Source organism: Hirundo rustica, chromosome 4 (assembly GCF_015227805.2).
Source record: "Hirundo rustica isolate bHirRus1 chromosome 4, bHirRus1.pri.v3, whole genome shotgun sequence".
NCBI classification, from domain to species: domain Eukaryota; kingdom Metazoa; phylum Chordata; class Aves; order Passeriformes; family Hirundinidae; genus Hirundo; species Hirundo rustica.
The window spans coordinates 20441902-20467735 of record NC_053453.1 but is presented as its reverse complement, the minus strand read 5'-3'; the positions used below and the strand labels follow the sequence as shown (position 1 = coordinate 20467735).

The window sequence follows — 25834 nt, the reverse complement described above, 5'->3', positions numbered from 1 at the left end:
ACCACCCACTACTCCTGAATCCAGGACTATCCATAGAGGAACATTCCTATGGATCTGTTTGGGGGGTTGTTGGGGGTTAAGTTTTCCTGTGGAATTTTTCCCCCCGTAAGTTGCTAGGAGACTAAATACTGATAGTTAAAGGGTGCTTAACCCGTACAAAAGAAGTAGATCACTTAGTTTAGGGGGAGGAAAAAGGCTCCCGGGAGCTGAGGGTGGGGGTTCTTTTCTTCGGCTCTCGGTTTTCCGGGAGGAGGACGGTCGGGCAAGCGACTGGTGTCTGTGTGGATTCCACGGTTAACGGAGGGGTTCGGTCCTGAGAATTCTATCATCTGTTGGAGCGCCCAGGAATTGGGAGCTCTTCGCTGCCCTGCTGGGTTTTGGGTCAGCCCGGGTCCAGCCGCCGTGGCTTCTCCAGCACTGCTCACTTCACCTGCCGGGACACCCCCCTGCCTGCTGGGGACACCCCGCCGTTTCCAGCCATCAGCGCCAGAGTTTCCACCGTTTTGGCTTGGTGCTCTTGGGATCCCAAGGAATCAGACTGCCTGGGACTTCTGAGACAAAGCCCCTCGGGGTTCTTCGTTCTGTTTATTATTATTATAATTGCTGTTGTTGTTTGTCTGTCCTGTTATATTTAGTAGTAAAGGACTGTTATTCCTTCCCCCATAGCTCTGACTGATTTTTTTTTTTTTTTTTTTTTTTTTAATCTTCCAAATTATAATAACCTGGAGGGAAGGGATTGGAATTCCCCATTCCTAGAGGGGCCCCACCTCTCTCTAGAAGATACCTGTCTTTTCAAACCAAGACAGGGGTCCAGTGTTGCTGTCCAAACCCTAAAACACATAAGAGTTGCACTGAGGATTACGGAGGGAAAACATGACCTAGTTGTGCCATTCCAGGAGAGGGTCTTCACCGAAGCAGGCAGTTTTTAGCATGCTTTCTTTTGAATTACATGCTCTCCAAGTTTAAGGCAAAATTTCACAGGAACCTTTTTACTGAGCTTTCAAATCCACTTGCATGCTACATTTGACAATGTAATGCATCAGCTGGCCATTTAATATGCCATCTTCCTTTACACAGTCTTCCAGCTGAAAGCATGATTTGGGAACAAAATAGCAGACAGTGAAATGAGCAAAGCTCATACGGAAAAATACTTGAGAAAGGAATCACTATCGATTTTAAAAATTAGACATTATGAGTTACACTCACAGCAGTAACTACGTTGTACAGTCACCCAGAGTAATGGGCTTAAATCACTCACATCTTCAGTTTCACTACCCACTCAGTCCTATCACTACTAAGTTTAATATATCAAATGGCATTTTATTTCTCTTTTCCATTCTCTCATCACTGAGCCGTCTTTTTTGTTTGTTTGTTTGTTTTTGAGGCATATTAGCAATAGTACATTAAAAATAGTAATAATTGCAACTGAAAAACCGAAGTCAATAAAATTTAAGTTAATGGCTACTCAATATCAACTGGCATTTTACCACCAACTAATACAGCTTGCAAAGGAGTTAAAGTACTTGGAATAAAATTTGACTGTGGAAACATGTTTTCAACTTGATGATTTTTTGAATTTTAAATGTCTATCATTAATCATTAATGGCCCTATCTCTTCAAGATTTTTATTCCCTCTTCTGTACAGCAAGAAAGAGTTCTTTCTGAGTACAAAAAATTCACAGCAGTGAAATGAACCCTCAGGGCCTAGATATTGAACAGTTACAGGAGGAGAGCAGAGGTGACCATACTCAGGCTATTAGTGACATTTTTAAATTGCCGTCAGCCAGAGTACCATCTTAGTTTGCTTTTGCTTCTGAAAAATGTCAGCCTGCAACACAGTAATGCCAAAGTAATTCATGAAGGACATTCAAGATTCAAAAGAGTTTGATAAAGCTTAATAACATCTTAATGTACACCAAACGATACTGAAAATGTCTTTTATGACTAACTATAGGAGAAGGTGAAATGCACCCTGGAACATTTCTCTCCACTGACTATAAAGGGAGTCTGGGATATTAATTCAACAGCTCTAAACACTATGTAGAACACTAGTGGAAACAGCTACCTGTCTTCCACTGAATCTCACAATCCCACTCACTTTGGCTACACATGATTATTACAACGCCTTACATTCAACTTCCTCCTATGACGTCTTTATCCTTCCCTCTATGCAAACACTGGAGAGGTCACCCATGCCATCATTAGCTACCTCACTTCATTAATTTCAGAATAAACCAATATTAAATCGCCCTGTGAAGACCTAACACATTAAGACTCAGTAAAGCCTTTGGAGATGTGAGAGGGCCATCCAATGCTCAGAGAAACTGAGCAGGGTGACGCCTTGACAACTCCACCAGCTACAAATCAATTCTACTAGAGCGGATGTTATGGAAAAGTTTCAACATACGAAGTTTTCTGAATCAGCCTTGTTCCATGGATTTTACTGTGACTACGAGTGATCTACAGCAATATATTTTCCCAGCAGATAAATTCGTGTATTCATTTATATTTATAAACTTGAGCAATTCTAATCTATATTTATTTACATTAATACATTCTCCCTGGATGTTAAAGACCCTCAATGACGATATATATCATGTGGCAAGCAATGCATTTTGTTCAGGAATTACCACAGATTTCTACATCTCCCCCAAAAAATATATTGATATTAATTTGAGCAAAAGCAAGAAAACATAAGTATGTTTTCCACCCAGATGAATAAAATTTAAAATGCATGTAGTTCAAAAAGGTTTAGTAGAATTTAAAAAGCTGTGGAAACAGAAAGAAGAAAAGTATAATCAGAAAGCTGTCATTAGATGATTTTACTTGGTAGACAGGATTTTTTTAAATGCATTTGAATTATTCCAAGTTATTCTATTTGCAGTAAATATCATATCAGTTCCTGTTAAGGAGGCTTATAATTCATACCTAATGATGAGGAGGTAACCGACAGGTCACTTGAAATATTTTGGATGTTCCACATACACTTGTACAGGTTTTGTGCAAAGATATGGGGTTTTGTGCAAAGATATGGGGTTTTGTGATAAAATGCAACATAGCAAACTTTTTTGCCCCAAATACAGAAAGAAAAGGGATCTATCAACCTAAACACTTCCGAGATGAAACAGGTAGATTATTTTGCTTTTTTTCCTTCTATCGGTCTTTCACTGCTGCCAGTTACCTTCTGAAGTTACCTTCTGAAGACATATTCCTGAACAGAATACAACTTCAGTGATCAGCACTGATATTTTCATGAAAAAACATAAATGAGGATCAATGCAGCTCCATTTGTTGCCAAAAACACTATTTCTGCAACCACCAGAAGCTAGTCTGGTATGTAAAAAATTGCAGGGACAGACGCAATTGTTAGCCCAGTGGAAATAGGGGGGTAAAATAAAAGATGCAAATCTGCTTTCATTACTGATTTTCTCTTTTTTTTCCTCTCCATTACAAACACAGTTATTATCTTTCATACTTATTTCTGAGGATATTGCTGGTGGTCAAATGGACTAGCAACTACAGTAGTCTGAATAAACTGAATTACCCTAAGTAATTTTTTACGGCTAATACATGTAATTATATACTGTCAGATAATGGGCTGAAAAACTGCTAAAGCTTCATTGCATCACCACCTGCCAGAAAGCATCTTTCACAAAGTCTAACAAGACATGCTACAGCAAGTGTATTTCAGCTTATGACCTATCGTTCTGCTCTGATAGAACAGGATGTGACAAAGGAAGAATGTGTATAATATAAAGTACATAATAAAAAGTGTTTAAATTTGATTAGGTTCATTCCAGAGGGTTGAAGAAGGTCAGAGACTCATTAGAAGTCATTACTTTTAATTTTACACAAGGGATACTATAGAAAATAGTAATAATATGATATCCCAATCTCAAATCCCACAATAGATGCAGCATCTACAAAATATATTCACCACAGCAGAAAGTATGGAGTGCACTTTAGGGCAAAACATTAAAAGAATATTTATGCATTAGGAACATTTTTACAACTGAAGTACATCTTGTCATACTGTGCAATGCTGTGTAGCTCCAGAAGGATGAGAATCCATCAAAGGACAGCTTAAATTGTCATCAGTATTCTGTGCAAGAGAGTCTATTGATAAACAATGGCATTTTCTCAGTATGGGAGTTCTGTATCAGTATTTCCACATCATTTTAAATCCTGGCGTTTTCCTCTCCAGGTTAAGGAGTTGCACATGAAATTATCCACCATCTTTAGGCAGGCTCTTTCTAAATATTTTAAGCCCAGCTGAGGTCCAAGCACTGAATTATAAACGGAAGAAGCAGCAGATCAAATGAGAAATATTCATACTGATATCAAACCACGAGGGGGGATGGAGGGGACCTTGAGCTTGGGAATTGCTGGTAGCTCTTCCTGTACAGAACCTTCTGTTCTCCAATCATCAGATCAAACAGAAAGCCAAGGATAGTCAGATAGCTTTAGGGACTTCTTAAACTATTAAAATTCCCTTTCTACTTGTCGGGGAAATCCACACTTAATTATGTGTATCAATATATTAGACTTGTGTCAGACTCTGCTGAGCACAGAGTGAACTCTGGTATTTCAGTTTTTCTAGCTCTACTTTCCTCATTAGAGCTTGTCATGTCAGTGTCTGGAACTCTAATCTCTTTTGATGAGTTTGAGAAAAATATACAAAAATATGCTTTCCTTCCAGTCTGAACTAGGAAAGCCAACTTTTTATTATTTAGCAGTAACAAATTTACCTTTGGGATACCTAAGAGGATCCCTTAGCCAAAATCAGGTTTTCTTTACATTCACTTGATAATTCATGCCATACAGAGCACAGCAAGCAATTTCAGAGGCTTGCCCATGGAGACATGCTTCATCCATGGAAATTTTTCTGATTGTGGAGACCATCACCATGGAAGGAACTATGAGATACAGGAAGATAGGAAAAGCATTGGAGTCACCATCCCTGGGGTGTTCAAGACACAACAATGTGGCACTTAGTGCTATGCTCTCGTTGACTGGGTGGTGATCAAAGGTCACACTCAGTGACCTCAGAGGTCTTTTCCAACCTTAATGATTCTGTGAAGGGGAGAGTGCTCTCAGCAGGATGCAAGACGGGATGCTCTGCTAAAGGAACAGCTCTGATCTTTCCATTCACTTTTTACAGCTGCAAGGCCACTCCAGCTTGCACCACTGCCTGAGCAGTAGTGAGACCCTTTTTCTATCCATGCTGCCACCTCAACATCATGAGATACAAGCAATCAAAAAATATCATGGGGGGAAAAAGTAAATTTTGTATTCTTGACAGCTCTCTCCACCATTGTAGACACCGTGAAGATAGGTAAACAGGGTCAGCTGGCCAGACAGATACGTGCAGTGCTTTAGTGGCTGCTTTCACGTGTTCTGCAGTACACTGCCTATACTTCAGCTATGACTGAGAACGCCCAGCTTTCCAGTAACCTCTCTGTCCCATGCTAAGGACTTGGATATCACATATCAGAATGCATTAAGAAAATCCCTATGAGTCACCATAGCTATGGATTCCTTTCACAGCACACACAATTCATATGGGATTATAAAGTATTATCTTAAACCCATATACTACAGACTTAGAAGAAGGCAAATTAAAAGTATCGCTGCTTTTTGTGTGCAGATGGATTTTATTTCATTGTTAAAACAATCAGACTTGGCTGATAAACAATTTTACCTGAGTTTTTAACCTTAAATTTATAAAACATCAGCCCATTTTACCTTGAATTTTTAACCTTATACTTATAAACCATCAGCCAGTCCCTAGAGATTTCAAAAAAGTTCAATATTTCCTGTGTTACCACAGTGAAATGCTAAGTCCAGTTGCTACCAGTAGAAATATTGAAAAAAAAAAAAAAAAAAGCAAAACATTTATGGAGGAAAATTAAGTAGGGGGGGAGGAAAACAAAGCAAAAATACTGATTAGTTTAATTATGTGATAAAAATGATTCAGACAGAAGGGGTAACCTAGTGCTTTCTTTCCTTGTACCTAACAGTGTCAATGTATTAACTCTTCCAAAGTACAACCTGGCTGTCAAGAGGCTAGTCTTACTTGTCCCTTTTGAAAATCCTAGGCTTGCAACAGAGAAGAGCAAATGTGACTGCATTATCCACCATCTGGGGATTGTTCAAAAGAATAACTCCCAATTAGACTAGAAAAAATAATTCGGGCTCAGAAGTACATTGTACAAAGTACAAAAACATGCCTTGTTCTCTACCCCGACCAAAAATCTATTTTGAAACCTGCATGTCCAAGTACATACTGTAACTCAGTACCCACCATTTCCACCAAGGTATCCTGCAGACAGACTTTGGGTCTTGATGATGGACATGGTTCTCTGGAGACTGCTCCACAGCCAAAGAGGCATAGCAGCACAAACACTGCTAAGATTAGCAAAACAAGTCAACTTTCACAAATACCTATATTTCATAAATTTGGTCATTCTGATAGGATAGGTACAGCCTTACAAATTATACTCAACACGCACAAACAGATCACAACACAAGGAGGCTGTGCCCATGGTCAGAGGTATAAGAGATACCTTTGAAGTCTGAACTTATCCACCACGTTTCGACCCTGTCAGCAGCCGTAAGTAAAGTTTCCAAAAAGTAATGTATGTTATAAAAGTCAGGAATTCAGAAGAAATTTTTATATTTTTATATAAAAGTACTTTATGTATGTATAATATACATATACACATGTATTCCATATGTTGAGCCCTTTTTCTTTCTTTTAGAGTAACCAGTGGTTTATATGATGCTAACATATACATGAAAGCTAAACTTAAGGCATCATATACTTCCCCATTGAGGAGGCTACCCAAATTTTATTTCTAAACTGATATTGTTATTGACTCAAGTTGAACAAGATGAGCTTTAAGAAAAGTACAGCCTAAGGGGAATAAGATCGCTTGAAGAAAACCTTGCAGAAGTCAGAAGTTTCTTACCTGTACAGCAATATATTCTCCATTTAAAGGAGATAATTAGAATATGGAGGACTATTTTTTTAAAATAGTGCTATTTCTTATTGAACCTTGTTATAGTTTAATTTTAACTGGGCAGAAACACTAATTAATGTAGTGGTTTTACGTTTACTAAATTTTGGTCTTGGTACTTATTCTTTTTGTGAGAGAGAGACTAGGAGAAAAATAAAGCAGGCTCAACTTCAAAATTAACAAATAGTTTATTGATATACACTAAAAGAATAGAAAAACAGAAAGTTGGAAAAAGCTAAAATGGAATGAAACTTTAAAAAACACTTTTCCCTCCCCTTAAAAACTGTTTACTTTTTTACAAAACAACATAAAGAAACAAAACTTGTAATTTTTAGTCAGTTTCATAATTTGATAATAGTCTTTCATCAATTCTTTAGGGGAAGAGTATCTTTTTGAGTCATGGATCCCACTGACAACTTAGAACAGTTCTCTTGTGCGTTTTAAACTGTCACAAAAACAACTGCCCAGAGAAAACCTGCCTTTGTGACCCTCCCAGGAGCAGTTTCCCAAGCTGCTTATGGGTCATGGGTCTTAGACTTTTGCATATTGGGGTGTCACTTTTTAAAGATGAATAACTTCAAAGCAAAGGATTCTTCACTTCAAGGTACAGAGATATCTTCTCATTTCACTGGTGCAAGGGGCTTCTCATGCTTCTCATCTTTATCTCTGTTTAAGCATCTTATAGGATATTACTTAGTTCATCACAAACACCTTTGCTTAAATCTACACACAAAACAATCATCTCCCCAAATGCGTATCTTTCCCATGATTTAAAGGAATAACTTAAATATAGAGTTCATTTCCATGGCTCAAGTAAGAATAGAACAACTAACTTTTCAACCCTCTGTTCCAATAGTCTTTTCACTCTTGCTCTACTGACTTCATGCTGTTGTTCTTTATGTTCACTCTGCCCTTTCTTACTCTCTCAGAAAAGGGCCAAGCTCTGGAAGCTTCGTGTTGCTAGGAAAGAGTTAAATCTGCTCGGAGTCTTTGTCTCTCACTCTCTGTAGCTCGTAATGTTAGATGTTCAAGGCCGAGCTGATAAGGAAAAAACTCACGCAGAAACATTAGAGACTGGAGCACTCAGGCAGTCCAGAATCACAAAAAGACCCCAAGCAAGATCATAAATGCATTCTCAGCCCACCTCGGTGTAAATTGGGGTGGCCTCGGCCTAAATGGTGCCCATAGCTCCCATCAGGGGCTTAGCAGAGATTTTTCACTGCTTTAAGGAAATTTGAAGAAAGTAGCTGTTACAAAGCAACAACCTCTCCTTCCCCCTGCCCCTCCACCCGGGAGCCGATGGAATCCGGCCAGGCCTCAGGCCAGCTCCCACCCAAAAGGGGGGAGCAGCAGGCCCAGCTCGATGTTACCTGTCTCTCTCTGGCCAAAGGAAAGAAGAAAAAGGACCCACCTACAGGAAATCAAGGAGTTTTATATAGTACTTCCCAAAGTCGTAGCTAACAATTTCAGTGGTCAGAATAGATGTCAATATTCTAACTAACCATCTAATAGGTCTCTGTCTCTTCCAAAGCAATTCCGAGGTCCTGACCTGGAGAATTATTTTACATTCTTTTATAACTAAAAAACTAAACTGTACTAACCCATGACAACCTATTTATATATATAGGTATATAGACCTGACATTTTCTCCTTTTTCCTAATATCTCAGTCTTACTTTTTTTCCTCAGACATTTCAACAGCCTCTAGTTCCCTCCTGCCCCCTTCAGGGTGCTCTCTCTCTTTTCTCTACATGAACACCTTCTTCCCAGATATCCCTCTTCCTTGTTTTCCCTACCTCTTCTCACTCCCTCAACCACAACTTGATTGAACTCAGAATGAAAAGTAGAAGTAGTTGGTTCCTAAAGAGTGATTTAGATATTCAGTTTGAGCTCTGCTTCTCTTCTTTGGCAGCTCATGTTCAGAGATAGTCAGTGGAAAGGGCAAAGGGGAACTCGTCTTCTGTAAAATATAGCTGGACAGGGTCACTCCTCACTCTCATCTACTGAGTAAGGCTTCCTTTCCCACTATAGATATTGCTGCTCTCCGACTGCATTGGGACTATGTCCACAAAGTCAGCAAAAGCATTATTTGATGTAGGAAAAAAGCCTATATTGGATGAGCATTTCACAATTTCTGCAAATTCTCCTTTTCCCTATTTTTATTCATTGCAATTTAACTAGAAATCAGTTTCCTGTTATCACCACCATACAGCCTTGTTTGAGTATGTCAGCCTTAGCCTTCCTGGCTAGTGCAATGGAGATTTCCTCCCTAGCTATGATTCTCCAATATCTCTAAGTCCACATACAGAATGATACGTAAGTCCTTTTGAAGGTTCTTAAAAGTCCTCCCCAGTTAACTCGATCCTGTAAGTCTGGCCACACCATCAACATCCTACTTCAGCAGCTCAGCAGGATGATGAAAGAAGAGAGCCTGAGGAGCTTTCAATAAGTTCAAAAGCTCCCACACACAATTTTTTTTCCCATTTCAGCAATCCCAGTAACAACTCACATTTCTGACAGCATGTCAGTAGTCAGAGCTTGCTGATAACCACTTTCCAGTGCTGTGAGAAAATCTCTCCTGCCTGCCTTCCCACCTGCAAGGATCAGCTCACCCTTGCCATTCAGCATGGCCAGGCAGTGTTTGTTGGCATCCAAGTAAACCTTTGCCCTGGGGCTGCACATAAACTTTTTTCCCCCACCTAAAATGGTTGAAATACCCATATCAGCCCACAATGTATTTCACAGAACTGTGTCTTCTTTAGCAGAATAAGAAACCAATTGGTTCTGTTCTGCCCAAATATTGGGAAACTTAATACTCATCAGCTGTTGAAGATTTATGATTGATGCAAAACACCTCTATTTAAACCCAGCTTTAGTACAGATCTTCTGAAGATAACCCCATGCTTTCCTGACAGTGCTTCAGTCTGCAGCTATTGTATGCAGTGCATCAGTGTAGTTTTTGGAAATCTCTTGTATACTGTGCACAAATGATTTGTATTAGGGACTAGAGCGCCACTGTACCACTTCTGAACACTACAGCAGCTTATGCTGAGTGAACATCTTTTATTTTGAAATTGTCCTCCCTCAGTCTGTTGCTGCATATGTTAAAAGACCCCATCAAAAGCAAAATCACACTAAACTAGATTTAAAAGTGTCAAGTGCATTGAATAAACATTGGAGACATCAAAAGCCTGAGTGGATGCTCCTGACAACAAGTGGTGTGGGAATACCAGCCTGTGCTGAGCCTGACACAATTCCATTTCTATCTACTCACTGAAATTGCTTCAGAAATATATTTCTACATATCAGTGTCACCTATCCAGTTACAGGCACTGGAAGAATTGGTTTAAAATTGCCAACTGAAAGATATCAACACATTTTTTTTTCCCATGGAATATCAATGTCATCTACATCTCTTTCAATGAGGGAGAGAAAAAAAAAAACAAAAAACAACAAACCAACCACAACCCACGCAACTTTGAAGCATTTGTTTTTGATGTGTGTGGTCTGTCTTCTCTTTCACAGTGTGTAGATCTTACTTTTTAATCACAAGGGCTACAAAGCAGTGACTTTCATTGAAAGAGAATTTTTGGGTTCTGTCAACGTGTGGGTTGCTTACATAGCAGAAGTTCATTACCGTGGAATGGGATTCATATTATATTTACTGAGCTAGCCAGTCAAAATACTAAGCAAGAGATGTGTGCAAAATCATATTACTTTTGTAGCCCAAAATTATCTTCAACATGTTGGAGTGGTTCAGATATCTTTTCCAAAAAGAAGTCTGGATATGAGAATAATATTTACAACTCGATTATGAAATGTTGGTTGCCACTAAGTCCACATTTATACACTCACATCTTCGCTTGAGGTGCATTTCTTCTGTGTAGGGCTAATGGGAGATCATGAAGTACTTTTCCTCTACACTATAGAGGAAATATTCTTCCAATACACAGAGTTTTAGCAAAAGCCAAAGTGTGAAACAAGGCTTTTATGTCACCTTTAGCATGCATACAGCCAGAACCAGATCTCCCAAAGGATTGCTCTAATACTGAGACACTGGCCAGACTGAGATAGGAGGGACTCTCTCACCTTCCCATGGTAGCAAGGCCCTGCATGGATTGGTTACAAAAAGCTGGAAGACAAGTGCAGAATTGCAGAGCTCCATAGTATATTTGACCTGGTGCAGGTGCCAGGATCTGGCCTGGATTTCTTGAGGTATGTTTGAAATTGAATAAAATATTTGCCAGATATGTAGAAAATAAGGTGACTGACAATGTGACAGCCCCCATGGGGAAACACAGCCAGGGAATAAGAGAACATCACTGGCCAGACAGCAGAAGTTTCACAGATCCAAAAACATCTTTATAAATCACAGAGATGCCCAAGTGCCCCTTTAGGCATGTAAAAGTGTTCTGTGAGGTCTTACTTTTTCTATCTGGGCTTGATAGTCCAAATATAACTCTTCAGAGCTATGAAAACAATTAAGGGATACAGTTGTATTATGCAGTTTCAAAATGAACCTGCAAATCTTCTCTGTCAGATCTCTAAAGAATGGCAATTTCACTCCCCAGCAGAATAAGAGAATTTCTGTCTGATAGAATTCCCTGTACAAGGGGAATAAGTTATTTTCTACATGTTTGTACATGAATCAGTTCCTTATCTCTGAGCATTTTTTCTTTTACATTTTTTAAATTTTATAGCAGATAGTCTTTCCACTCACTTGAAACAGCTGAGCCAATAATTAACAAAATTTCACTTGAGAGAGAAAAATTTTAACTTTATATACACAAGTGTCACAACAATCAGACTCTAACAAAGAGTGAATTGTTTCAAACGAACTTCTGCATGCACAGAGGAAACTTTCGTGCAAAATATGCAAGAACAAAAGCAGAAGTACTTCCAGTGCCTATGCTGGAAGCCAATAGCTCCAGATCCCCTCTACCACCCTAGTGTCAAAGCAAAGGGCACCTTCAGATCTAATCCTCTGCACAGCCTGGTGGACACAAGCCTCAGTGCTGGAGTCTCCAGAGCCTGCTCTGTTCTGCAGCCAGCTGCAGAGCAAAACCTGATTCACAGACAGGCAGCCAGCTGCAGAAACCCAGGCCTCTGCCCTGCTAGCCAGCAACTGGAGAACCACAGGTGGGGACAGCACATGGTCCTGCATCCCAGCACTGCCTGACTGGAGGCAGAGCACAGCCGCAGCGCCACGGCCAGCTGGAGCTGCACGGCTCACCCTATGGAGAGCAGGCAAAGGCTTTGCATTTTTCTTAGTACCCTGAGAATGAAAACTCCCTCTGAGCTGCTGCACTTCGGGGAGGGTGGTAGTGCTGTTGCCCCTCCATCCAGCCCTGTGGGATTGGATGCACACAGAAGAGATATGCTCTGGGGAACATGTGGAGCACCTCAAATCTGCAGCAACAGAAAGAAGACAGCACTTCTAGGACACGTTCTTCTAGTCAGGGATGTATCAGTGAGAATGAGTCACTACGTGCACAGGTAAGTGCACTAAGTGCATCACCTTAAATCTTATGGACTATGTTATAGGGGCGCAAAAAAAGCTCTGCAACCACTGGCTAGACAGGAGATTATTTGAATCTCTGCCCAGGAGCTAGACCAACCATACTATATGCTACCACTTTTCCACATAGTGATTTTTATTTCCCCCCTCCCACAAGATGACTGCTCGCTTCAAACCACAAATCATTGCTATTATTAGTGTTATTTTCATATCTTTTTCCTGAAAGAAAAGAAACAAACAGAAAAGCCCTCTTCTGACCTCTGTTTCAGTTTGGATGCATCTGGGTCACATAATGAAAAAGGCCGAAGAATCCTTTCTGCACGGGAATGACTGAGTTGTCCTCATGCTACCATTTCATCATAGACTGTGGAAGCCTCAGCTCTAGAGAATAAACTTCCAGAAAGATAATTAAGAATCAGGCTCTCATATGACATAAGGATTAACCTCTCCTTACTATAGTTTTAGAAGATATAAAACAAAATAATGCCATTTTCCTATATTCTACAGAGAATAAGATGTTCAGGTCTCAAACTATTTAATTTTACTATTTAAATGTTTATTAAGGTCAAGGAAGCTTTTCACAGATGTTGAACTTCACCTGAAAGCAGCAGTTAAAGAATCAAAATAAAACAAATGATCAGAAATGTGATCTTCTCACACATATTTTTTTTAAAAAAAATTCTATATCCACGCCTACATATTGTAGAGAAATAGGAAGCACTTGAGATTCTTCTCACACTACAATAATTTCCACATCTTGGCTCATACTTGCTGTAGAAATGAAATCTAAGAAAAAAATAAACACGCTCAAACTTACCAGTTAATAATAAATTTTCAGTGTATAGTCAGAGCAGATTAATTTGGTTTATCTGTTTAGATTGCAAAAAGCAACATGGTAAATACTGAACTCTCTCTCAGAATGTGAAAAAATATATTCTCCTTTTTATTGACTGCAAATAGTAAATCTAAAGAACAGTTGGAAGGTAGAGCCTGCAATACTTTCTCTGATTAGTCAACAGATGTTTCATGGAGTCCAAACTTACTGACTCCCTGAGTTTTGATTTTTACTGTTAACACAAACAGTAACAAAATAGAAACCGAAGCTCCCTCCCTCAACTGACTACAGCCACAGCAGCTTTCTAAAACCATCCCTGCTCTAATACTTCATTATATCTGCTTGAGGGAAAGATTCCTATATCTGAGATAATTTGCACCTTCTTGTATGAGTCACCTGTTAGTACAGCTGCTTCTTAATGATAGTGCCTTGCAGCTGAGATAAGAGTGAATTCAACAACTAAAGATCAAGAGGTGATTTGAGTCTAATATATGTTTCTTCCACTGAACAGAAAACTTATTTCCTTATAAATAAAAATAAAATTATTACATGATCCAGTAGCTAAAATAAGGAAATTAAAAAAACATTAGGTCTAGAAATAAGATGTAGATATTTAATGTTGAATACAACAAATAACTGCAAAACTTTGCTGGACTGTACTCGCTATCCACTGTAAAACAGCAGAGTTCAGAGTCTAGACTTCAGGTCAGCAGACTTTAACTTACTCAGGAAACTGTCAGGTGTGATCTTATGGCAGGTCTGAAAAGTAAAGGAGTTTAGGGAAGTTGTCAGGTCTGTCAGACCTGCTCTCCCTACTAGCGCAAGAGCAGTCCTCCAGAATATTCAGGAATTTTATCAGAAAACCTGCGTGACTGAAGAGGGAACTTATGTCATAGAAAGATTAAAAGGCAATACACAGGAGGAGGAGGATGGAGGGGCCAGGAACAATAGTTTAAAAACAAATCATGCCAGACCACCCTGCTATCTCTCTAGAGTATAGTGATGGGGTCTGTAGTTAAGGATAGAGCAAGAGATGTCATTTACCTTGGCTTTAGTTTTTGACTCTGTCTCATACGGTATTCTTGTGTCCAAGTTACAGCCTTACAATCTGATGGCGAACAAATGGATAGGTAAAAATGGCGGTCAGACTATCTGGGAAGAGTCACGACTAAGGAGCCATACTCCCATCTGGAGGCTGGTTTAAAAGTTTACTACCACAGGAGTCTATTCTGGAATTCATCCTGCTTAACCTGCTCACCAGTGAACTGCAGGTTTTTGAGACAGTGGAGTGTATTTCCACACCAAACTGGGGGAAACAGTGGATGCACTGCAGGACGGGGCTGTCATATGAAAGGGCCTATAGAGGTTTGAGGAACAGGCTAAAAGGATCCTTATGAAGTTTAACAAGGGGAAAAGCAAATCCCTGCATTTAGGAAGGAAATGGTCCCTGCAATGATGCAGGCCAGAAACTGATGCAGGGGGAGAGGCTCTGCAGAAAAGATCCTTGAGGATAGCAGCATGAGACAGCAGCACCCTGGCAGCAAAGAGCACGAGAAATATCCTGGGCTATAGTAACAGGAGCAGGACACAGAAGGGATTATCACTTTCCATTCATCAGGGTGAACGATGATGCACACTGTGCCAAGTGTTGGGTCCCCAGGTACAAGTTCAGCAAAAGGCTGCCAAAATGTTTGGGAGCTGAAATCCTTGTTCTGTCAGGAGAGGTTGAGGGATTATTCAGCTTGAAGCAGAGCTGGCTCAAGAGGAAGTAAACACCAGTCCTTCAGCAGCAGAAGACACAGCCAGACTACCCAGCCATGAGGTGACAGTGTGAAAGACACCCGACAAAAAGCTGAAACAATAAAGGTGCAGACTAACATCAGGAGAAACTTTCACACCATAAGAAGACAGTCAGACAGTGCAACACGCTGCCCGGGGAGTACCTCTCCATTAGGAGCCTGGCTTATCCTACCTTACTGGTGACTGGACTCTCTGTAGTTCATGAAGGGAGACAGGAACCTCCGTAGTGCAATTCACATTTAAATGGACTAATCAACCTCCTACTTGGAGACAAATAGGTCTCCAGTAACTGCAGAGATTAGATTAAAGTCACAGACTCAATATTATTTGGGTATATTTCTGTGTACCAAAGAAGCAGCAAATATTTACCTCGATTCTTATATAAATATAGAAGTAGGCATCATCTGACCTAATTTTAATCCTTTGATTTGTCCTGACAAAGGAAAGTAAATATAACACAGTCACTGAAAACATGCAAGGACCTTAACCTATGCAGATTTTGTTGCTACCTTAGGAATTGTAGCTGCACAGTCAGATTTTGGGGTTCCTTTCTCTATTACTTCCTGTGCAGAAAAGAAAGCATATAGAATTTCATGCAGTAAATCATGAAAATTATAAAGGAGATTTACAAAATATTGCTGAACCTTAAAAATCAAACACACATGAAGATTTCATAGTAAATAAAGAGGCTTCCAACTGTACAGGCTAGAATAGTATTCTGTGACAGCATGAAAAGGGAAATTTGCATTGAACCAAGAAACAAACATCCATGATTACTTAAAATATACATATATGCACATGCACATAGCGTAGGAATAGACCAGAGCCAAAAGTGAGGTCCACTTCCTGTGGGTGAAAAGGTTAACTGTCTCTGCAGCCCCCATGGCATTCCTCACTAGCAAAATGCCAAGGAACTTCTTGGCTTCTCATGCATCCTGATTTTGATATTGTAACATGGGCAGTAAAATAACATTAGGCACGTGTGTACCTCTCTCTGCTAAGGTTCAGTTCCCAGAGGAACATGGCGTTCTCCCATAAGTGAGGGGCAGCACTACCCCTAAAGACCACATCCTAAAGGAATGTGAAAGATGACACATCTTCCTTCTCTGTTTCATATACAGTATCTTACTGAGGATGACAGCCTCCACCATACAGAAAACTCAATATATTTTAGCAACACACTCTTTATTTATTTGAAGGAAAAAAAAGAAAGAAAAGAAAAGAAAAGAAAAGAAAAGAAAAGAAAAGAAAAGAAAAGAAAAGAAAAGAAAAGAAAAGAAAAGAAAAGAAAAGAAAAGAAAAGAAAAGAAAAGAAAAGAAAAGAAAAGAAAAGAAAAGAAAAGAAAAGAAAAGAAAAGAAAAGAAAAGAAAAGAAAAGGTCAATTTCACTGCAGCAAAGGGATGAAAAACCATTCTGTATTTCTGCCCTTTCCCCATCATTTTGAAGATGTTCTTTGTAAAAAAATCCATCTCATATAATCAATTTATTTCTTTAAATACTGCTACATTAAAAAGCTATTGAATTTTTTTTTTTTAATTTTCATGAGGATTTACCTCTTCCTCCAGAATACATAGTGTCAGATTTATTTTGCTTTCCAACATCATCATACACAGCTACCATCCAGCACAAGTGCCACTTCAGCTCCAGCCTCCTCAGCATGATGAGCCTTCCCTTGTGCCGTGTGTCCTAGACCACAACAAAAGCTCTTTGGCTAAGCCATTGTGAAAATAAGCCAGGGGTCTGATTGCTAAATATTTCTTCAGGTAAGAAAGAGCATTTACTTGTTATATGCTTAGTGTCTATAAAGCAAGAATAATCTCACTAAGATATAATGTTCCCTTTGCCCATTATGCATTTTTCAAGAATGGTAGAATTCTATATTAACAAAATGGTTTCAATTTTTTTCCAAAGGAAAATATATCAAAATACATACTTTAACAAACCCTCAGTCTTTGTAGAATTAGAAATCAAACTTCTGTAATTTCTTTAATAAAGCAACATACTAACTATGTTACAAATAAATAAATTACCATTTTTAATTAGGCATAACAAACAATTAAACAGATGACATTTAAAACTAATTTTCTCTGCTGGAGAGAACATGATTTAAATCGGTGCTGAGCCTAGCACTCTCCTTGTGGATATTCCTTCAAATGCCAGTGACATTCAAAATCATCATAACATTTTCAGAGACAAGTCTATTTTCATTTTCCAGTATTTGAGGTTTCACTTTTTAGCCAGGCTTTTTCAATTACCAAACTTCCGTAGAAATGCTTCATGTCTTAAAGTTTCTGCTCAGCTCCATAGTATGTAATTGCAGAACAGCTGCACAAGTCATACCAACCACTGATAAAAAGGCATTACAAACTTCTAAGCAAATCATATTTATAATGCATAATATTAAAGGCCAAAGAAAATCAGTAGTACTTCAAGGAAAACTTCAGAAAATAGGGCAAGAGCATCTTGGGAAAGTGGTAAATACTGTGCAGCAATGAAAAGATGCAGCTGTCTAAAACATAACTCCCATACAGCACACTGAAAAGAGAATTACCTTACTTTTAGCTGTACTTTGTCTCCCAAATTAAAGCATTATCTACATTTAACTGCTTCAAAGACCTGAGTCAAAAACTCTTAGGAGTCCAGTCCAGGAAAGACTAGGCACTTGTAGGAGTTACCTGATTCTAAGCACATGGGTCCTCTCCTGGACTTCACATATTTCAATACAGGAAAGATTTGCCCCTTTAAGCTATTTCAGGTGATCCAGAAGCCACAAAAGAAATGGCCTATTTCCTATTCTGAAAGCGTTCTGTAACTCTTCATTTGAAATGGTGTAAGTAAAGAGTGAGTCTGTAGGAATCAGTGGATTAAGGCTCTGTAAAGGCAGTCGGTAAGGAAATATAGCAGGTGCACATTTCACTTCCAAGCTTTGCTTAACAATTGTCATCGCATGTATACACAATTTTGCAAAGCATCAAATGGTAAAAACACAGCAAAGATGTTTCATATTCACTAAAATGTGACAGACGAGTTTCTAGAATCTGCAAAATGCAACCAAACATTTCACCCAGATCATTTTCAAGATAAATCAGAAGCCCAAAATGATACTATGAATTTAATTTTTTTCTTTTGCCTGAAAGAACTAAATGTATTACGGTATCTTCCTGCTTGGACCCTATGTAAGACTCCCATCAGCAGAAATGAGTACTGTGTATGCGAATTGAGGGTAGAACAAGTCTGGGTGTTATTTTCATATCTTTTCATATCTGTACATGCCGTTTGGAGAGTGAGAAGGTAGCAGTAAATTTGCTCTAAATGAAAGATGTGGGAAGCTGAAGTGGCCATTTCTGTAGCTAGCATACCGTTATTGAAAAGGTAGTTGGAGAAACTGTTTGTGACATATATTACATCCAATGGTTTAAGACTAAATCTAGACTGTTTTATATTGACATATATAATAAAATATATTAAAAAATACAAAAAATATTAAGTTGTTAAAACATTTGAATTATGACATAAATAACTCTTTCTGCTTGGGAAAAAAGCCTCAGGGGAACAGTTCTACAGACAAGTCCCTGCAAGGGAAATTCTTCCAGGGAATGCCTCCCTAGACAAATCTGCTGCTAAGCAGAATGCCTCTAGCAAAATGCTTTTGGTAAAATGCTTCTGAAAGGCAATGACTCTCTTGACAAAACCTGTGCTCTCTCTCTCAGAGTGCCCAAAGCCAGGCTTTCATCACAGCAAGGCGCAGCACAGCAGTGGGATGAGCTCACTGTCTCTAACCAATAAAAATAAAAACCAGAACAAATTACTGCCTGTATCCCAATGATTATAAAGCCAGAGATTTCCACAATCACAGTTATTACAAATATTTATACTCTGATTAGGTAATAGTGACAAATAACTGTCAGAACTAAGGGATTTATGTGTGATAAAGTTACTGAGAAATAATCATGCTGGAATTATGCAAATTACTCCTCATCAACCAATCTTACTGTAAGGATTTGCATATGTGATTACAAATGTGGATGTAACCCTGAGCTCTGCCTGCCTGAGAGACAGCTTCTTCTGAGGAGTATATAGTTATCTGAAAAACCCTGACATTACACTAGCATTGAAATTTGGTCTTGTTTTTCACATTCACTGTGTTAACTGGTACAAGTATATCTGTTAAGAAATTCTTGTGCCACAGAAATCTGAAATCATATACTCACAACAAACAAGAATACTGTAGTTCCCCTCTTCCTCACTAATCTATTTAATCTCTCACTATCCGCTTTCTGCAGGTACATCTCTTCAGAACAGCCTTTTTAGTCCCTGTGGGTGCTACCTCAGAGTGAAAAAGCAAAAAGTAGGAAGTGACCGTATTTACTAGAGCGTAGAATAAGGAGATCAGAGCACATAGGCAGATAAACATGCTGTACAGATACTCAGAAAATGTCATTTTTTTAAAGTAGATTGATCATGTTGCAAGCATTCTGCCGTAACTAAAATTAGTAGTCCTGCTTTTTGTATTAAATCCTTTAGGGCTAGAAAATGGACAACTTTCTAGCTATAAGATCAATTTCCTCTCTTTCAGATTCCTTACATCTTCACAATCGTCACTATGATATAAAGATCATTGCAACACTAACTTTTTAGCATTGCAGAAAAAGGTAGGGTGGGGAAAGGAGTACAACTTCACAAAAGATTAGGCTTTTTCACAACTTTTCTACGAAAGTGCTTGCGTATCTGTTTAATGATCAGTCTGAATATATTCGATACATGGAATTTTCTGCACATAGTATTGAAAATGTTAATACATGCTGAAAGCCTGGAATATCTGGTCACATCATAGTTTAGACCTGAGGCCAGATCCTGTTTCCCAAATCCTGCCAGAATGCAACTGTACAAATTCCCCTTATATTTCAAACACCAATCCAGCTTTCCAACCTGCATGCCTAATCCTTTAAGTATTTTTATGCTTGTCTAAAATTTTCTTTGTCATTTGAAGTATGTGTTCCGTAAGAACATATTGTGAAATAGTTTGTTATTAACTTTAATGACTCTGTTCGGGAAAACAGCATTTATTCTCAGAATGCAAGGAACTTTGATTTGTAACATCAGCTTTTAAAACACTCTTATTTCTTAATGCCACTCCAAAGTATGTTGTTCTTACATGGTCATTGACTATTTGCATTTCTATATATATATTGCGCCATTCTTTTCTGTTGTTAGTGCATAAATACAAGGAAGAAATTATATGCACAGAGATCTTTGCAAATAGAAGTATCACTGATGACACTTGAAGGTAATTACAAAAAAAAACCCCTAAGGAAGGCACTTTACAATACTAAAGACCATGAATACAGTATTTTTAGACACAGGTTTATTCAAATAGTTTAGAACTAGGTGCTATGAGAGCTGGGTGGGGAAAAGGTTTCTCTACCCCAACAATAATTTCAAGATTTCAAAATATTTTCTGTTCTGCAGCATGCAGCACACCCAGTTTTTACACCAAAAATAAATCTATATTTTAACATAGGAGATGTTTCTGAAAAGTGTAAAATCAAAATTTAAATGTCTATCTCAGAACCAAAAAGTGTTCAGTTGGGTTTGGGATCTATCTGAGAGTTATATGTGTTTATAAGCACAGAAACTGCTTAATAGATCTGGAAATTTTCCAGATTAGAGTTTTATTGAAACTATACACTTGCATTAAAAAATTTGATTCAACTATTTATAATTTTCAAAGAAAAAACGGAAATGCTCATCACAAAATTCCAGGCAAGAAGTAGTTGCTAGTATCCAAATGTTGATGTAGTACTCATTTTATCCCATTTTATCTCTGTGGAGTTTTTTATTATTATTTTGTAACAAGTGAATCATTTGTCAATCAAAATAAAATTGCAGTCAATATCAGATTATGGTGCTCACTCAAACCAGATATCTAATTAGATGTAGTCAACATTATGACTCATAAACTAATGAGGTATCTCCTTTTGATTCTTTCAAAAAGCAATAGGAATTGCCTCACTTGAGAAACCTTTTTCTCACTTTGAACATTAGACCATAGTAATAATGATATTAATTTATTTAAAGGGTCTATTCTATATGTATTGTATAAACATACCAAATAATATCCTATTAGGAAATTGTGACTTCTTATATAATACTGGAAAAATGTTCAAGAAATCACTTATAGAATTGCTCTTTCATTCATTTCTTGCATTCAAAAGAAATAAAAACTGTCATTTTATCCTTGATAAAGGCTAACTTGTAAACATAGCAAATCTCTTTTTCACAAGACTGAAAAAATTACAGTTCTCATGCCTATCCACCAAAGAGATAGTGGGGATAACATCAAGGTACCATGGTTTCTTGGCATCATCAATTATTGAAAACAGATTTTAGTTCAGATTTCAGTTAATTTAGTTTCATTTAAAATTCCAGGAATGCATGAGGGTTTCTGTGTTTTTCTTTCTAGAGAAAAACTTTAAGATTTTAAAAGTAAGCATCTAGAATACTAATGCATAGTTACTATTCTGAATCTACTTCTTTACACTGATTTATTTTAATCTGCTCCTTTTTTGTTACAGAATGTAAGCCCACCCCCAGAAAGACTAATTTAGGCACTGGTGTACTTACACTTCTAGTACCTGCTGAACTCAAGTGTAATCAGCGTGGCTAGGTTTAAACACAGGCCAGGTACTTTAAGGTGTGCCCTTGCCACTCAGCACCAGGGCACTGGCAAAGAGGAGAGGTGGAGTCAGTAGGTTGTCTAGTAGGGTGCAGCTCAGGAAGGTAGCTCTTACTATATTTATTTTGCTTGACATTATCATTGGTGAAATAAATCCATAAAAACAAATGCAGCATCATCTCACTCCACCCAGTTACAATCAAATTGCCTTTGCAGTGGCTCCTTTTGTGTCATGAAAGTGGCACTCCCCATTGCCCGAAGGACCACACTCTAATGTGTTGAAATGGCTTTGCCCCATAGAATCACAGAATTATTTATGCTGGAAAAGACCTATGAGATTACCAATTCAAATTGTTAACACAGCACTGCCAAGTCCAGCACTAAATCCATATCCCTAAGCACAACATCTACACATCTTGTAAATAACCCCAGGGGTGGCGACTCAACCACTTCCCTGGGCAGCCTGTTCCAATGCTTGACAACCATGCCAGAGGCCTTGCAACTACTAAAGATGAAAAAAAATATGTGGACAGTTCTGACCACGTTAAGACAGACTTGTGGTGGCCCATTTTTCATGCTTGTAATCCCACTGGGTCCCATACCCAGGAAAGAGTGACACAAACTGGGATATTTCAGAATTTAATCTGTCATAATCTCTGGTGCTCACAGACCTTTCTGTTCTCTGCCTGCCTCCTTTGCAGGAGACTCTTTCCAGGTGTAGTTGTTTCACATTTGCCAAATTCTGGTTGCTAAGTTTAGTGTAGTGGTCTTAGTGCTCATTCTTTTTCTAGAGTGAGAGACTAGGAGAAAAGCAAAGCAGGCTCAAGCTTAAAAATTAACAAATAGTTTTATTAATACACACTAAAAGAATGGAAAAAGAAAGCTGGAAAAATACAAAACAGAATGAAACTCCAAAAACACTCTTCCCTCCCCCTACGAACTGTTAACTTTCCTACAAAACAACATAAAGAGACAAAACCCGTGATTTTCAGTTAGTTTCACCATTTGAAAATAGTCTTTCATCAATTCTTTAGGAGAAGAGTCTCTCTTAGAGTCATGGATCCCACTGACAACCCAGAACAGTTCTCTTGTGGGTTTTTTAACTGTCACAAAAACAGCCACCCGGAGAACCCTGCCCTTGTGACTCCTCCCATTATCAGGTTCCCAAGCTGCTTATGGGTCATGGGTCTTGGACTCTTACATGCTGGGGTGTCAGCTTTTAAAGATGAATAACTCCAAAGGCAAAGGACTCTTCATCTCAAGGAACAGCAATATCTTCTCACTTCTTCACTGGCGCAGAGGACTTCTCATCTCTATCTCTATCTCATCTCTATCTCTATCTCTATCTCTATCTCTATCTCTATCTCTATCTCTATCTCTATCTCTATCTATCTCTGTTCAAGCATCTTATGGATTAATATCACTTAGTCCATCACAAATACCTTTGCTCAAATCCACACACAAATCTAAACAATCATCTCCCCAAATGCATAACTTTCCCATGATCTAAAGGGATAATCTAAATATAAGAGTTCCTTTCCATGGCTCAAAAGAGATGGAATGACAAACTCCTCACTCCCCTGTCCCAATATTCTTTTCACTCTCGCTCCGCTGACTCCATGCAGTTTCTTCTCTATGTCCACTCTGTCCCTTTTCTTTTCTCTCTCAGGAAAGGGTTAGGCTTTGGAAGCCTCATGTTGCCAGGAAAGGGTTAAATCTGCCCAGGGTCTTTTCCTCTCTCGCTGCAGCTCATGGTGTTAGATGTTCAAGCCTCTGCTGTTGGGCGGGGGGTGGTGTTGGGGGAAGAACTCATACAGAAAGATCAGAGATCAGAGAACCTGGGCAGTTCAGAATTTAAAAAAAAAGAAAAAAAAAAAAAAAAGGGTCAGAAATGCCTTTTATGCACACCCCTCAGTTTAAACTGGGGTGGGCCCCGGCTCAGCCAGGCCTCTAGCTGGTATCAGGGGCCCGGCAGAGATCTCTCCCTGCTCCAGGGAACTTTGGAGAAAGTAGCTGTTGCAAAGCAGCAACCTCTCCTTCCCCCACCCCATCTGGGAGCCGATGGAATCCAGCCAGGACTCAGGCCAGCTCCCCCCAAAAAGGCGGGGAGCAGCAGGCCCAAGTCAATGTTACCTGTCTCTTTCTCTGGCCAAAGGGAAAAGGATTGACCTGCAGGAAATCAAGGAGTTTTATATAGTACTTCCCAAAGTCATAACCGACATTTTTCAGTGGTCAAAACAGATGTCAATATTCCAACTAACCTTCTGATAGGTCCCTGTCCTTTCTAAAGCAATTCCTAGGTCCTGACCCGGAAATACATTCTACATTTCTCCATAAGTAGAAACAAAACTGTACTAACCCATGACACCAGGGCACTGGTGTTTAGTACTCCAGCATCACAGGGTGTTCATGAAAGCAGGAAAACAGCTACATTCCTGGAAGAGATTTCCCAGCATTTGGGGATTTCCCTTCAAAATACTTGTGAAGTGTTCATTACTCCTTCATTAACTTTCCGCTGCAAGAACAAGGCTAGTGCTAGAGGGAAAATTTATGAATCCCACTGCATAAAATTAAATCCATGTGCCCTGAGACTGGGCACACAGTCTGGCTGAGGATGACCCAATCAGTCTTATGCGAACTTGAGTCTCAAGGTAACAAATGAGCTATCAAAGAAGGCTAAAGACTACAAACCTTACATGTCAGCTACAAACTACTCTGTTTGGTAAGTCACAAAATCAGTCTAAATGATTAATCTTTTCTTTCTTTTTAGCAATCAGTTATGCTTCTATACAACAAATACTCTTCCAAACCTCTCTTGGTATCACTGATGGTTTTTTAGGAATAATACCTATAAAGGATCTCATAAAGTATGTTAGCTGCAATGAGTACTTCCTAAGTGAAAACTTTATGGCTTTGAACTCCAGAACAGAAGGTTCATGTGACAGCTCAGCTTGATTTGTAATTAACAAATCCACAGGTCACTCAGCAAGAGTTTCTACTGCAAAGGATTGTTCTTTCATATATTAGGACAGGACCTGACTCCAGCAAGGTTGAGGCTGGTGGCCAGCTAATTTGGGTAGCACATGATGCTGAGCATCTGCTCTGAAACAGATGCTAAAGCTTTCTAAAGCTAGACACACTCCTCTGTCTAGAGGTCCTAGTAGATGGTGCAAATACAAACAGCAGGGGCATGCTAGTCCTATTTATATCGATTCCACATATCTCAAGTTCATCATTCCATCAAAATACTAAGGATCTGTGTCAAAGGACATCTATCTATGTGTTCCACTTCAAACAAGTGGTCTGATTTGTGGAAGCCTGGTCACCACAATGGGACAGCTGACCACTCAGAAACTCTGCAAAACAGGCCTAGAAGAATAAACAGTGGTCAAGATGAATCCCTCAGTCGTGCATGCTTTGGTCTTCACCCAAAATAATTTAAAAACCTGAAAAGGCTGCAAGTCTCCTGACCCTAGTTATTCATTGGTATCTCAGTGAGGTTTGTGGCAAAAAAAAAAATCATAAATCCTAAGGCAGCTTGTCTAATTAATCTTCATTTTGGCATGTTTACAAGACAGAGGTAATATCCTTCAATAGTTCTTTCCTGAAAAACTTCTTAGTTTGCTGAAATTTTAATCTTAAGCTATGACAATGTCTCAAAAGCCAGTTAGAAAAAATAAATCAATGGGTAGCATAATAGGGATAAATCTTAATCAAACTAATTTGCATTAAGCCGTCAAAAATGAAAATAATTTTACTACGGTTTTTCGTAAAAAATTATAACTATTCAGTCTGAAGACAAGATGGTTGTGTGTAGATAGACAGATAAATAAATGTAAGTCCTAGGGATAAAGGAGACCCAAGGAACATACACACACTTTTAATCCTTGAGTGTTGAGAGGCTATTTTTAATGTTATATTTTGCCTACTTTTCCCATCAATGTTTTCATTTGATCTTAAATGCCCTGCCAGAACAGGGGCCAACT

At 38.7% G+C, this 25834-nt stretch overlaps 1 protein-coding gene and 1 long non-coding RNA gene across 6 annotated transcripts in view; both read right to left on the bottom strand.

Moving 5' to 3' along the window:
• GRM8 (glutamate metabotropic receptor 8) overlaps window positions 1-25834 on the bottom strand; it is a 328659-nt gene that overhangs the window by 264119 nt on the left and 38706 nt on the right. The window lies entirely within an intron of this gene.
• On the bottom strand, window positions 11958-13604 carry LOC120752176 (uncharacterized). The gene is made up of 3 exons (XR_005700608.1): window positions 13354-13604; window positions 12795-12929; window positions 11958-12427 (listed from the first exon to the last, which is right to left on the bottom strand). It is a non-coding gene; the product is annotated as an uncharacterized LOC120752176 (long non-coding RNA).